General features: G+C 37.3%; 1 long non-coding RNA gene across 2 annotated transcripts in view; it reads left to right on the forward strand.

The window, feature by feature from the left end:
• Nucleotides 1–12969, forward strand: part of LOC132002890 (uncharacterized) — a 133606-nt gene that overhangs the window by 13396 nt on the left and 107241 nt on the right. For both annotated transcript variants that reach the window (XR_009400073.1, XR_009400066.1), the window contains one exon: nucleotides 7946–8126. This is a non-coding gene — a long non-coding RNA (uncharacterized LOC132002890). The remainder of the gene's footprint in view (nucleotides 1–7945; nucleotides 8127–12969) is intronic.

Below are 12969 nucleotides of genomic sequence, written 5' to 3' on the forward strand. Positions count from 1 at the left end.
AAAACATTTCTTTCCCAATTATGACACTTAGACATATTATTGTGTGAATTTTTTAGCTGCATATTATATCATTTAATGTCTCATTAACTATTCCCTGATAGTCAAATACTTGTAGTTTTAGGTTCTTCATTTTTTTACTAAAACGAATAACATAACATTAAACCTTAAAGTTAAAAAGATCATATAACTCTTCACTCTTTTTCTTGATAAAGTCTTAGAAGTATAATTACCGAATATTATAGCCATCATGACACACAGTGTCCGTTTGCTTTGCAGGAAGGTTTTACTCATTTGCAGGCCCGGCCAGCAGAGCATGGAGGTGTCAGTCCCACTATACACATACCAACATTTAAACAGTTTTGGCCAATCTAAATGGCTAATATAAGAGACCCCCAAAGCCTCTTCTTCTCCATAATTTGTTTTTCTTTGATTATTAAGGAGATTGAATACTTTTTCATAAGATTATTAACAATTTGAGTTTTCTCTTATGTGAAACTCCTCTTTATTTCCTTTGCTTTTGTTTTGTTTCTATTATGATGTTTGTGTTTTTCTAATGGGGAATATAGTTACCACATTTTTTTTTTTAAGATTTTATTTATTTATTTGACAGAGATCACAAGTAGGTGGAGAGGCAGGCAGAGAGAGAGAGGAGGAAGCAGGCTCCCCACTGAGCAGAGAGCCCGATGTGGGGCTCGATCCCAGGATCCTGGGATCAAGACCTGAGCTGAAGGCAGAGGCTTTAACCCACTGAGCCACCCAGGCGCCCCTACCACATGCTTTTTAAACAGCATACTCTTCCTCCCCTACTGGGTAGACATAGTTGATTAAGGTAGTATACCAGCTATAGGGAAAACAAGTGACTATTTTTACTTCCAATACAGTTGTTCCTAGGACAGTTTTTTTTGTTATTTTCTAATTATGCTATACTACCTAGGGCACAGTAAGGAGTTTAGATTTCACGTTTGAGGAGATCTACGGAAATTATTGGTTATACTATTAGTTATACCCAGCTTTTCCATCATTAAAAACCTTCCATTTTTATCCATGTTACATGAATATTCTTTAAGCTACGTGGTACAAATCTGCATGGTCTGACCCCAGCCTACCCTGTCCAATCCCATCTGAAGTCACCCTCTTCTTTGCTTACATGACTCAATAGTATAGGCCTTCATTTGGTCCTTAAAATAAACTTCTTTTTAGGCTCATGGCCTTTGCACATGCATTTTCTGCCACCTGAGGTGTCCTCTTAACTTACTCTTTGCCGAGCGAACTCCTCGTACCAAGTCTCAGATTAAACATCACTTCCTCTCCTACTTCCTTTTTCTCCCTCTTGGCCCTTCTTTTTTTTCTTTCTCCTTCCCTCCCTTCTTTCCTTCCTTTCTCCCTCCCTCTCTCTGTCCCTCTCTCCCTCCTTTCTTTCTTCCTTCCTTCCTTTCTTTCTTTCTCTTTCTTTCTCCTTCCCTGCCCTGCCCTGCCCTACCCTGCCCTGCCTTGCCTCCCTCTCCTCTCCTCTCCTCTTTTTTTTTTTTTTTAAAAGGTTTTATTTATTTATTTGAAAAAGAGAGAGAGAGAGAGCATGAGCAGTGGGGAGGGGCCGACTGAGGAATAGGGAGAAGCAGGTTCCACTGAGCAGGGAACCCTACCTGGGACTTGATTCCAGGACCCTGGGATCATGACCTGAGCTGAAGTTAGACTCTTAACTGACTGAGCCACGCAGGAGCCCCTCTCCTGGCTCTTTCTTAATGATCATATATTTATCTGAGATTCTGTTTGTTTAATGTATACCTCTCCCCTGCACTGGGTCTAGGCTCCATCAGGTAATGGTGGCTTTTGTTTTTGTTCTGTACATAATTTTTGTTACTTTGAATGTATTAGACATCCAATAAATGGATAATTGCATTACTGACTAGCTGACCAAGTTAAAAGATGGAACCTTTAATATACAACTAGTAAATTGTGAGTCTAGAAGCCAATCAGAGCTCTTATTATATCTCAACCATTGTTCTTTCCACTAAGAAATTAGTTCTTATTTATGCACAAACTAAAATATTAGGAAATGTCTTAAACTTTTCTTTTTAATTTGTACTTTTATTAGTAACATGTATTAGAGGTGTACATTTTGCTGCATATATTTTCTCTTGAGGATTAGATTCAAGTTTCTCTCTTTGACATTAATAAATTCCTTTCTTGCATAAACCAGAATTCATTCATTTTTTTTTTTTTTTGCCTTTTCTGTGGTTTCTGGAATGGATCATATCATATTTGCCATTTCTTGTTTGACTAAATAACTGGCTTCTCATGAATTCATTGAGATTGATAGGCCAGTCTATAGGCTCTTCTGAAATAGACATGGAAATAGAATTGCCTTTAAAGAAAACATTTTGCTAAGGGCCATCACTAACAAATGTTTGCTCTTTCTCCCTATTAGTGAAGAAATTACCTAACTGGAGATTTGCACATCACTCATAGATGAAACCTCTTGAACTGACTAGAAATTATGTCATTGGATTTTTTCTAATGTTTCTTGGATCCAGTCTAGGAGAAATGCTTTTTTCTGTGCTATCGTGATTTGGCTATTGGCAGAAATAGAGCAGCTTACCTGCTGATTTAGTTCAAATCCAAAAATTGTTTCCAGTCAGTTTTCCTTTTTTGGCAATTCAGTTTTTCTAAGAAGCAGGAACTCACATCCATTGGGTTAGTCTGTAAAATGCTCAAACCAATTATTCAAGTTTTGGTTTTCTATTTGGTCATAAGGGGTAAATAGGCCCATTTTATGAATATATACATACGCAGCAAGGTCCCCCAATTTTTCATATATAATCATTCAAAACATTTCCCAGTGAGGAGTTAGTTTTATTGGGTGAATCAGCTCCTAGGATCTCTGAACTTTGGGAAAAATAAGGAGAAACACTAATGAAAACAGGCAAAGTAGATCTTTTAATAAATAAGAGAGGGGGAAGAGAAGGTTTGGGTGTTTATTTTTGATGGTTATTGATGGTAAGAAATTAGGGAAATAATGACAAAGTATGTATAGAGTATTAATTAAAGCAGTAAGGGGACAGATAATTTCTCTTTGGACAGTTTTTGTATAAAAGAATACAATTGTCCTTCTGATATTTCTTTAAGAGCCTGAATAAATAAATAAAACATTTTAAAATTTTGGTTGCAGAGGTGTTTTCACCAAGATGATATTATATAGAGACATTATATAGCACCCTAGGTTATTGGGATAAAGCATGGAAAAGATGATTGCTAAAATCCTTCCTTTTTCTTAAGTCCTATGGAGGTGTAAAGATCTTTAGATATATACCTTAGAGCTTGGAACTTACTCAAGTATGAGAACCTGTTATATTAACATTAAAATATTAATATATGTGTATTTTATAAATGTATGTAATGTATAAATGACCCCCTATTTTTATGTCTGAGATAAATACATCATTTGCTCATAGACATAGGCTCCTCTTACATCTTCCACTATTCAGTAATGGCTTCATATTTTCAGAAACCTAAACGGGACCTTAGTTAGGTTTATGCCAAAATTTGTCTCTGCTGGTTGGCTTTGGTTACATTTCTGATCACTATTTTATTGGTATAATCTGGGCCAAACTAATGGAGTGAGTGATTAAATAGAGAGATATATGCTCAGAATATGCCTCTCTCTATAAGAGGCTGAAGTAAGAAATTAAGACCAAGTGGTGGTCAGAGGTGGGTGTGAATTAGGTAAATGGTGGTGGGTGGTAGTGGTGTTAAGGTTGCAGAGACTACAGAAAGCAATGGGGTTCCCATTTGGCTTGTCTGTCATAGAGGGTAAAAAACTGTCAGAATGTCTTATGACTTCCCATGACCCAGGGTCTATCTTTCAGCATACCTTTGACATGTGGTCTCCAGGGAGTCTTCTCTGCCTCTGGAATTTTGCCCAGTAGGATTCTGGATACCAACCAGATTTTGCCAATTAGATGTACTTTTGTGATATTTGGAAGAGAGAAAGTGAGGCAGAAGTCACTTTCTTACCTCTAATGGCAATCAAGGTCATGGAAACATGAATGCCAGGAAGAATTTTAAGTGATTGAAATCAGTTTCCTGCGATACTGGTTTCTGAGATTGTAGTAGCTGGGCAGCCTCCTGAGACTCTCCTTGACCTGTGTAACTTAAAGTTTGAGGCTGCTGGGACACCTGGATGGCTCAGTGGGTTAAAGCCTCTGCCTTCAGCTTGGGTTGTGATCCCAGGGTCCTGGGATCGAGCCCCATGTCAGGCGCTCTGCTCAGCAGAGCCCGCTTCCCATTCCCTCTCTGTCTGCTTCACTGCCTACTTGTGATTTCTGTCTGTCAAATAAATAAAATCTTTAAAAAAAAGAAATGAAGTTGCAGTAGTTGAAGAGCTGCATTCAGTGTGCTAGTGTTTGATCACCCATTTCATGAGTTATTGAGAGACAGTTGCTGAAGTTTTCTAATTTCTAGAGTATAGCCACTGTGATATGTTTTTGAATTCAGTATTTCCAGAGGCAGACTCCTAACTCCTGATGTCCTAGACATTCCAATGGTTTCAGAAGCAGCTTTTTCCCTGAATTAAATATTTTATTGTCACAATAGCTAGAACATATTTTGTTTCTTGGGTGAACCTCCATGGATACAATATTTAATAGTAGAAGTGGGGTTATGGCATTAGGCCTTTAAAGACAGAACATTGTTATTTGTTATTTGACTTGGTTGGATTTGAATGCAGTTACTATCTGGTTACTATTGGAAAACGAAATAGTAGTAGTTCATGGCACGTAGTGGCCCCCAAAAAAGCTACCTAAAATATTGTGATAGCCTCATACTGGGTATTATATTAAATGTGTGTTTTGTCCAACCAAGTATCTATTATTATATTAGACCATTGGGATATTAATGAAAAATCCAAGATGAGGTAGGATAGTTGTCTCTGGCTGTGTGGGAAAATGTTGAAGAAAACGGTGGCAGGCTGTAGGTTCTAAATTCTTGGCTAAGAAACTGGGTCCAGGGATCTTCCTTGACTGCTCTAAATAAATATGTTATCTTGTAGTTGAAAGGCCAATATAGCTGAGAAAAGGAACTTGAGCCTGTGTGTTCCAATAGGAGAAGACTTCACATTCTTGCCAAATCTCTTATAAGAACACAAGATATTAATTAGTAAAAGTGAAGCCAGATACTTAAAATATGGCCTTTGGAGTAGATTTGGATGAATCTTAGTGCCTTGAATCATAAAATCATTGTGTGCTGCCTTAACTAGCAGAGGCATTCCTCCTTACCTCTCTGGTAAGGCTAGTGGTACCTCATTTGAGGCAGTTTATAAGGGTTGTCTGGTCCCCACAGTCTCTACCTCTATCACCCTTTGGTCACTTTATACTGCAAATCCCAATATGCCTTAGGGATACAACTACAGATATGGCCAGGAATGAGATATTGATGTAACAAAATCATTCCAAAATTTAGGTAACATGTCAGAGGAAATCTGGGGAAAAGGCATGTGACAGAATATAATGATGCTAGAGCAGGAAGGGAAGCACAAAATTTTCAGGCTTGTTGCACTGATCTGGGTTCACTTTCTAGATACTCTGAGTGCACTACAAGCTTGAGAATATAGGACTGGTCCTCACTGTCTTCGTTAGTTGGCTTGAGACCTGAGTGTCCTTCTAAACCAAATGAAATCAAGATGTCAGAAAATCCTTTGTAAAAATTGATGAAGGGATCCAAAGATTTAGGAGTGGATTTATCATATATATCCACTCACTCACTTCTTCACTGTGTATCCTAAAGGGCTCAGAACATACTCTCTCTACCAGGCATTGAGAAATAGGGTGATGTGGGCCCATCACTGAAGCAGTGACAACAACTTTATAGGAAGTAAGGTATGAGATAGTGCTATTGAAATTTATCACCTGATTTCAAGGAGGAAGGCATGAAGGAATCAGAGGCCATCAGGCAGTATAGTTACCAAATTTGGCAGCAAGGTTGGAAGAGTTCATGGAATGGTTTGATACACAGGGACCTTTGGCAGCTGTTGTTTGATCCTGGACCCTAGAGTATTAGAATAGATGAATAGCCTACTGAAGTCCAATTTGGTTCATATAACTGCATGTATCTTAGCTCTGGTGGACAGGAACTGGTTCACCATACTCCACCACAATTCAAATTCAAACTCTTGTCTCCTTATTTACTTCCATACCTGAAGAAATTTGCCCTGAGCCTCTTTGTCCAGAGTCTCCTTTAGTGAAATAGATATCTTGAGGAATATTTCTTGATTCTTTGCATGTGCAGGGTTGTCTGTTGTCTTTATACTTGATTGAGAGTTTGAGTGAAAAATCATATGCTCACTTTCCTTGAAAGATTTTCTGTTTGTAGCTACTCTGTCTTCTAGATCTGGTATAGTTACATTTCCACTATCTTCTACTATACATGGGCTTCTCTGTTGTTTAACCCTATTTTGCTTTTTGCAAAATATGCGAGATTGACTTTCTCTTTTTTGTAAGTCACTTGGTATTTTTGCCTGAATTCCCAATGCTTACTTTTGTCTGTACAGGTTTTATTTATTTATTTGAGAGAGAAAGAATAAGAGAGAGAGAGAGAGAGAGAGAGTGCGCTCAAGATGGGGGAGGGTCAGAAGGCGAAGCAGACTCCCTGCTGAGCAGAGAGCCCAACGCAAACTCCATCCTGGGATTCCAGGATCATGACTTGAGCTGAAGGCAGTCACTTAACCAACTGAGACACCAAGGAGACCTTCTCTTTAAATGTTATTAGTTGCTATTCTTGTTGATAATTATGGGTCAGTTTTTCTTGGGACACATTGTACTCCTTAGCATATAGATTCAAATTCTCTTTCATTTCAGAAATATTTCTTGAATTATATTTAAGAGTAAGTGTGGTTCTATTATTTTAATTTTCTTCCTTGGGATCTGAAATTTTTTTTTCATTACTTGCCCTATGTATTATTATTTTCTAATCCTGTTGATCTCTTCATTTATGTGATAATTTCATTTTTTCCTCCATTCCTTCCTTGAGCTGTAAGTTCATGTTGCATTTTCTCCAGTAGCCTTATTGTTCCTTGGGTTCTTGCATTTTGTATCTACGGATTTGCGCTCTAGCACAATAGAAACTATTACTTCCTTGAGGTTTTCAAATTAATGGTAAAAATGTCTAGTCATGCTATTTATCCCCTCAGTGAAAACAAATTTTCCTGGAAACCAGTCTGCATTTGTAATTTGTATTTCCTGCTCAGGCTTTTGCATAAAACTTTTAGACTCTCAAGTGAAAATGTTTACATTTAAAGACCAAATGCTGACTTTTGGCTAAAGATGGCAGAGGATATGTGTTTGCATCCCGTTTATTCCTTGAAATAATACAAAATAACAATGGTGTAAAAGAAATAAGAAGGGCCATCTTCAAGGAAACTGGGCACACGCAAGCCATGCCAGCCAAATAAATAAACTTTTTTTACTGATTAGCTTTTACTTTTCTTATGGAGATAAGCAGCTATTTTGGGGGGGACCCTTGGGTATGTGTCTGTTTGTTTCTTTCCAGTCAGTTTTTCTTCTTCCTCCATTGCTCTCTGTAATTACAGCTTAGTTGTATGGCTTCCCAGTGGTCCCCTTCTTCTCTACTTTTTGGAACCCAGCACAGGGAAATTCCTGAGACCAGGCAGAACACATGCTTCCAATTCTTACAAAAATGGGATTTAGGTTTTGCACTGCAGTGTGCTCTATGCCTCTGAGAAAACTACTTTGCTAGCTCTTTTTGTACCTCTAGGGTCCTTTCGCTGGTTCTCTTCATTTGTTCCCGCACTGCTTTCAGAAATCCTTTCTCATGTTTTGTGATTTGGGCTTTAGCTATCTGCTCATGGTGCTAAAGTGGATTTCTATTCTGAATCTCATTCTCTAAAAGTCAGCTTTATTTCTTCTTCTTCTTCTTCTTTGTCTTTTTAAAGATTTTAAAAATTTATTTGAGAGAGGAGAGTCTCGGAGAGCAGGAAGGAGAAGGGGAGAGAATCTGAAGCAGACTCCACGCCAAGCTGAGAACCGGACCTGGGGCTTGATCCTGTGACTGCCATGAGATCGTGACCTGAGCTGAAACCAAGAGTTGAATACTTCACCGACTGAGCCACCCAGGTGCCCCTTAACTTTGTGTCTTAATTCAACAAGTGATCACCACGCATTCTCTATGTGCCACATGCTGGACATTTGGGAGCTCTAAGGACAAATACCTTGCTCTTGAGGGCTTTTTAATATTGTAGGACATGAAAAATCAATAACAAACAAGCAAACAAAAAAACCCAAACACCAAAAAAGACACAATGTGTTAAGTGTCAAAGTGGTTTTAAGAGTGGTTTAGGACAAAACCTGGGGATCAAGAAAGGACAGAAGATATAACACCTTGATGTTGGGAGAATAGTACTCAGAATATGGTAGGAACTCAAGAAGTAATTAACAGGTCCAAAAGAAGGCTGATTTTTGAATGAATATAGAGATTGATAATAATCCCGCTCATAGGGGCACCCAGGTGGCTCCGAGGGTAAAGCCTCTGCCTTCGGCCAGGGTCGTGGTATGGGGGTCCTGGGATCGAACCCTGCATTGGGCTCTCTGTTCGGTGGGGAGCCTGCTTCTCCCTCTCTCTGCCTGCCTCTCTGCCTACTTGTGATCTCTCTAGGTCAAATAAATAAATAAAATCTTTAAGAAAAATAATAATCCTGCTCATGGTGAAATTTTAGGAGGAAGCTATATATAAGCTTACAATTTTAAGATACTGTAGTTTATGTAATTATCATTCATATTTCCTTTATCTAGATTTCCTCTGGATCAGGTTATCTGTTTCAGAGCTTATATTTTTTTTCATTAAATCTGCTTTCTTTGAGGTAGTCTTTGGAGAACTGATGGATGGATATAGAAGGAAGAGCATTGTACATAAAACAAAGGGCAGGAAGAAAACCACATGAATGTGAAGTCAGGGCACCATAGGAAATAAATCTGGAATTCCTGTAGGACTACATTATTAAGGGCCTAGGATGCCAACCTAAAATACCATTTACTTTTTGGATAGAGGAATTTTGCTTCAAATTGGATTAAAAAAAAAAAAAACTAAATGAATTTTTCATAAAATTACCCATTTTCTGCATTTACCTTGAAAGATAACAAGACACTAATTGTATCGATGTATTTGTCAAAAAATTGACAATGCAAAGTTTAGTTTTATAAAATGCTAAATTTTTAATTGATAGAGGCAGAATATTTATCATTAGTTGTTGGTAATTAGTATCATTTATCCTTTTATTTTTCAGTTTTCATGATTACCTGTCATTGATTGAAAATATTATTTACGTTGTGCTTCAATAAATGCTTTTCCTTTCTTCCTCTTTCTGCTTTGCCCCTCCCTTTCCCTTTTCTTTACACCTCTTCCCTCATCTTTTCTTCTCTCTACTCAGTTATCAACCAATTAGTCATGGAGGCACACACTAGATGAAACATACATAACATTTTTTTTTTTTAATGAGGTGCTTGGATCTTTACCACTTTAGACACAATGCAGTATTTTTCATACCATATGGTCTTTGAAATGATTATAATGCTTTCTTTTGGTAAAAAGGATTTGTTTACACATGTCATAAAATCCAACATTACTCTTGACTCACATAATCATAATCACCACCAGTACTACCATAATAACGGTAACCTTTGGGTTGAATAGACCAATCAATTTTATAATCTGTTAAAGTTGTCTTCCGATCTTCACTTTCGTTGTTTTTATGCATTCATGAAAAAAGCAGAGTATAAGAACTTAGAAGTTTACATGCTGTAAAAATTAAGAGGACATGATTTAGGATTAAAGAGGTAATGATTTAATTTTGGAGTTGCTGAGCTCTGGTGGTCTGGGAAGCTCTGGGGAGAATCCAGATATTGCAGTGACAGATTTGGGTTGGAATATTTAATGAATGCAATAGCAGATGCACTTATGGAAGGCTTTTCAAGTCAAGATGTTGCCTCACATGACCTTAGGATATGGTGGCTCTCCTAAGACTCTAGATTTGAAGAGAAGTTTTCTGTTTAGTCAAAACTTGAAAATTATTCACCTCTTCACACATTACTTAAAGAGTTATTAAAATTACATGTTTTGCAGAAACTAATAGCAGGATATATATATATATATATATATATATATATATACACACACATATACACACACACATACATATACATATGTATATGTATATCTCCTTATATATACATGATCTTTAAGCCAGTAAAATCTATTTATAGTTTTTAGACAGCTTAAGTTAAGGTAAATATACTTTATGGAATTTTTCCTGGGCTGTAAATATGGCTTATGTGTCTCTATATCTTTGTTTCCACTGATGAACTTGAAATAGCAGAAACTGGGTTTTTTTGAGACTTTGGGGGACTTTAGTGTTTTCTACCAGGTTGTTAAAAGTATATACCTTGGACATGTTCAAGGATTTACCCAAGCGTTAAGAGCCAGAGTTAATATTAAAAGTTTGAAAATCTATACTTGTGGTCTTTGATCTCTTGAATTCTTAATACTGAGGCATCATTGACTATCTTTGCATACTGAATATTTTCTTATAAATTTTTTCACTTTTAAGCTCTGTTAATACATAATATACCGCATATTCATGCCCATGTGTTAGTTGGCCCAATTTAGAATGAACCTCTAGGAAGGCTGCTATATGATAACTATAAGCAAATACCATGAAATATCTTCTATAATCTTTTAAAGTATGCAATAGATTATATCACTTGTAGAGGTTTTACATCTCATCCTATGATACTCCTTAAATCTCTATTCAGAGATGGATTTAAAAAAAATGACAACTTTGAAAGTTACAAACTTAGGTAGAAATTTTGATTATTTGTAGAATAACGGGAGCTGTGCATTGACAATAACTATTCATACTTCGTACCAAGATCTTAATTTGACATGATGGTATGTTTTAGCTTTGTTTGGATTTGCTGTCAAACCCTAAAAACATTAGCAAATGGTACTCGTACTTTTAAATCATAAAAAGAAACCTAGATTTGTTTGCAGTTTTTTTTTTAATCTGTTGTTAATAAACTTGAAAGAACACAGCCCTGTCTAATAAACACATCAAACTAATGGGTACCAGCGCAGTTCAGAAGAGTGTTTGTTGTTTGGTGTTTAGATTTCAGTCAGAATTAATCAACAATGGATGGGGCCTGCTGTATTTATTAGCAGCTCAAATCCCTGTGATTTAATGCCAGGTCCCTTTGACTCATTCCAGTGAACGCTGGCAAGGTTACAGCACTGATACATACTTACATCCTCGGGTCTTAAAAAAAAAGAGAAAAATAGAGCCTCAAATCAGCCCACAGGATTGGCAAGAATTTCCCGAGGGCCATTTTGAATTTCGCCCTATACAGTGAGCCTGTGAATAGGAAGCAATTGATTCAGGAACAGTGGGGCCTTTTTTGCTGGAAGAAGCCTTCAGCTGTGCAGATGGCTTGCTGGCATAATCCAGTCTGCCTTTGTCTTTCATTTTATATATTAGGCTACTTTCTTCTCACACTCTATATTGCTTTTATTTTCTCTTTTTACTCCAAGCCTCCAAATTTCGGGGGCAAGGAGAGGTTGCAGGGATGCAGCGAGCGTGCTGCCTTCTCTCCCGCAGATTTATGCGTCCCTAGTATATCGCTGGCGATGTGGCTTGCTTGTCACAGTCAGCACTAGGCTGTTCTTTGTACAAAAGTGTCAACTTTTGAATGAAGCCTCTGGAAACAGATGTAAAGATTAATCTTGAGAATGCATTTTTTTCTGAGGCTCTAAAAACGTGCCTTCCTTGTGCAATAGCCCTGGTTCTAGACATTTCTTTTTTTTCAAAGTGATCTCATTTCTCAATTACAAAGACTGACATTCTTTACTGTTCATGTTCAGAACATTCCACAGCCCTTAGCCACTCCTTCGGCTTCCCATGTCTGGGGGCTGCCTTTCGAGAGCCAATTATTTGTGGAAAGACATTATTTATCTGGAAACTCTTCCGTGAACACTCGATGGAGTCATCTTTCCTCTAGGGACCATCTATCTCGCTTCGAAGATAAGATTTGCTGGGGCTACCCTCCTACACCTTCCTGTGGGAAGATAGCCAACTTTTGGCCTGATAAGTAACGTCACATCGAATGCCTTGTTGCTGTCTCATGGATCCTTTCACGTCCTTCCCAGAAACAAATTTTTCTATATTGCTCTAGGTCGTATTGTCTTTTTTTTTTTTCCTTCTCTCATTTGGAGGAAAATTTTGAAGAACAAATACACACACCCAAAAGAGCATTTGCTCAAGTATTCCTATGTTAAATATTAGGATATATCTCAAAATGTTTTGAAACAAATTTGTATTTAAAAAAGAAAGAAACACAGAATGTTAATCACATACCTCTGTTTTTCTTCTGGAGCTCTTCAGTGCAATGACATGTTTCCTTTCAGCAAATAGACTTTGTGGGAATGATGTGGGCTATCTTTTCTTTTAATTGTAAATGTTCCACACATGGAGAATAAATACCACAGACTCCACCACTTTGGAATGACTTGATTGTGAGTCAATGTCCTTGTTTTCCCTCCTCAAAAATTGTCTCTTCCGTTTATATGGGAAACACATGTAGATAGTTCCTCCTTTCTTATCGTTAAACAATGTGTGTAATGCTTTTCAGCTGGGGATTAAAAGATCTAGTTTTTTAAACATTTGTATACCATTGGCATATGTCCTAACATATAGATGGGATTTTTTCTCCCACTGTTGTGATCATTCCCTATATACTCAGCACTTTCTTTTGTGAGGAACATTTATTTTGGTACTGACATACTTAATTTTCTCATGGTACCTCTTTTAGATTATATATCTCAAGGGCATTTACAAAGAGGAACCTGACTCTCAAGTGAAAATATTTACATTTAAAGACCAAATGCTGACTTTTGGCTAAAGATGGCAGAGGA

Source organism: Mustela nigripes, chromosome 1, assembly GCF_022355385.1.
Source record: "Mustela nigripes isolate SB6536 chromosome 1, MUSNIG.SB6536, whole genome shotgun sequence".
NCBI lineage: Eukaryota > Metazoa > Chordata > Mammalia > Carnivora > Mustelidae > Mustela > Mustela nigripes.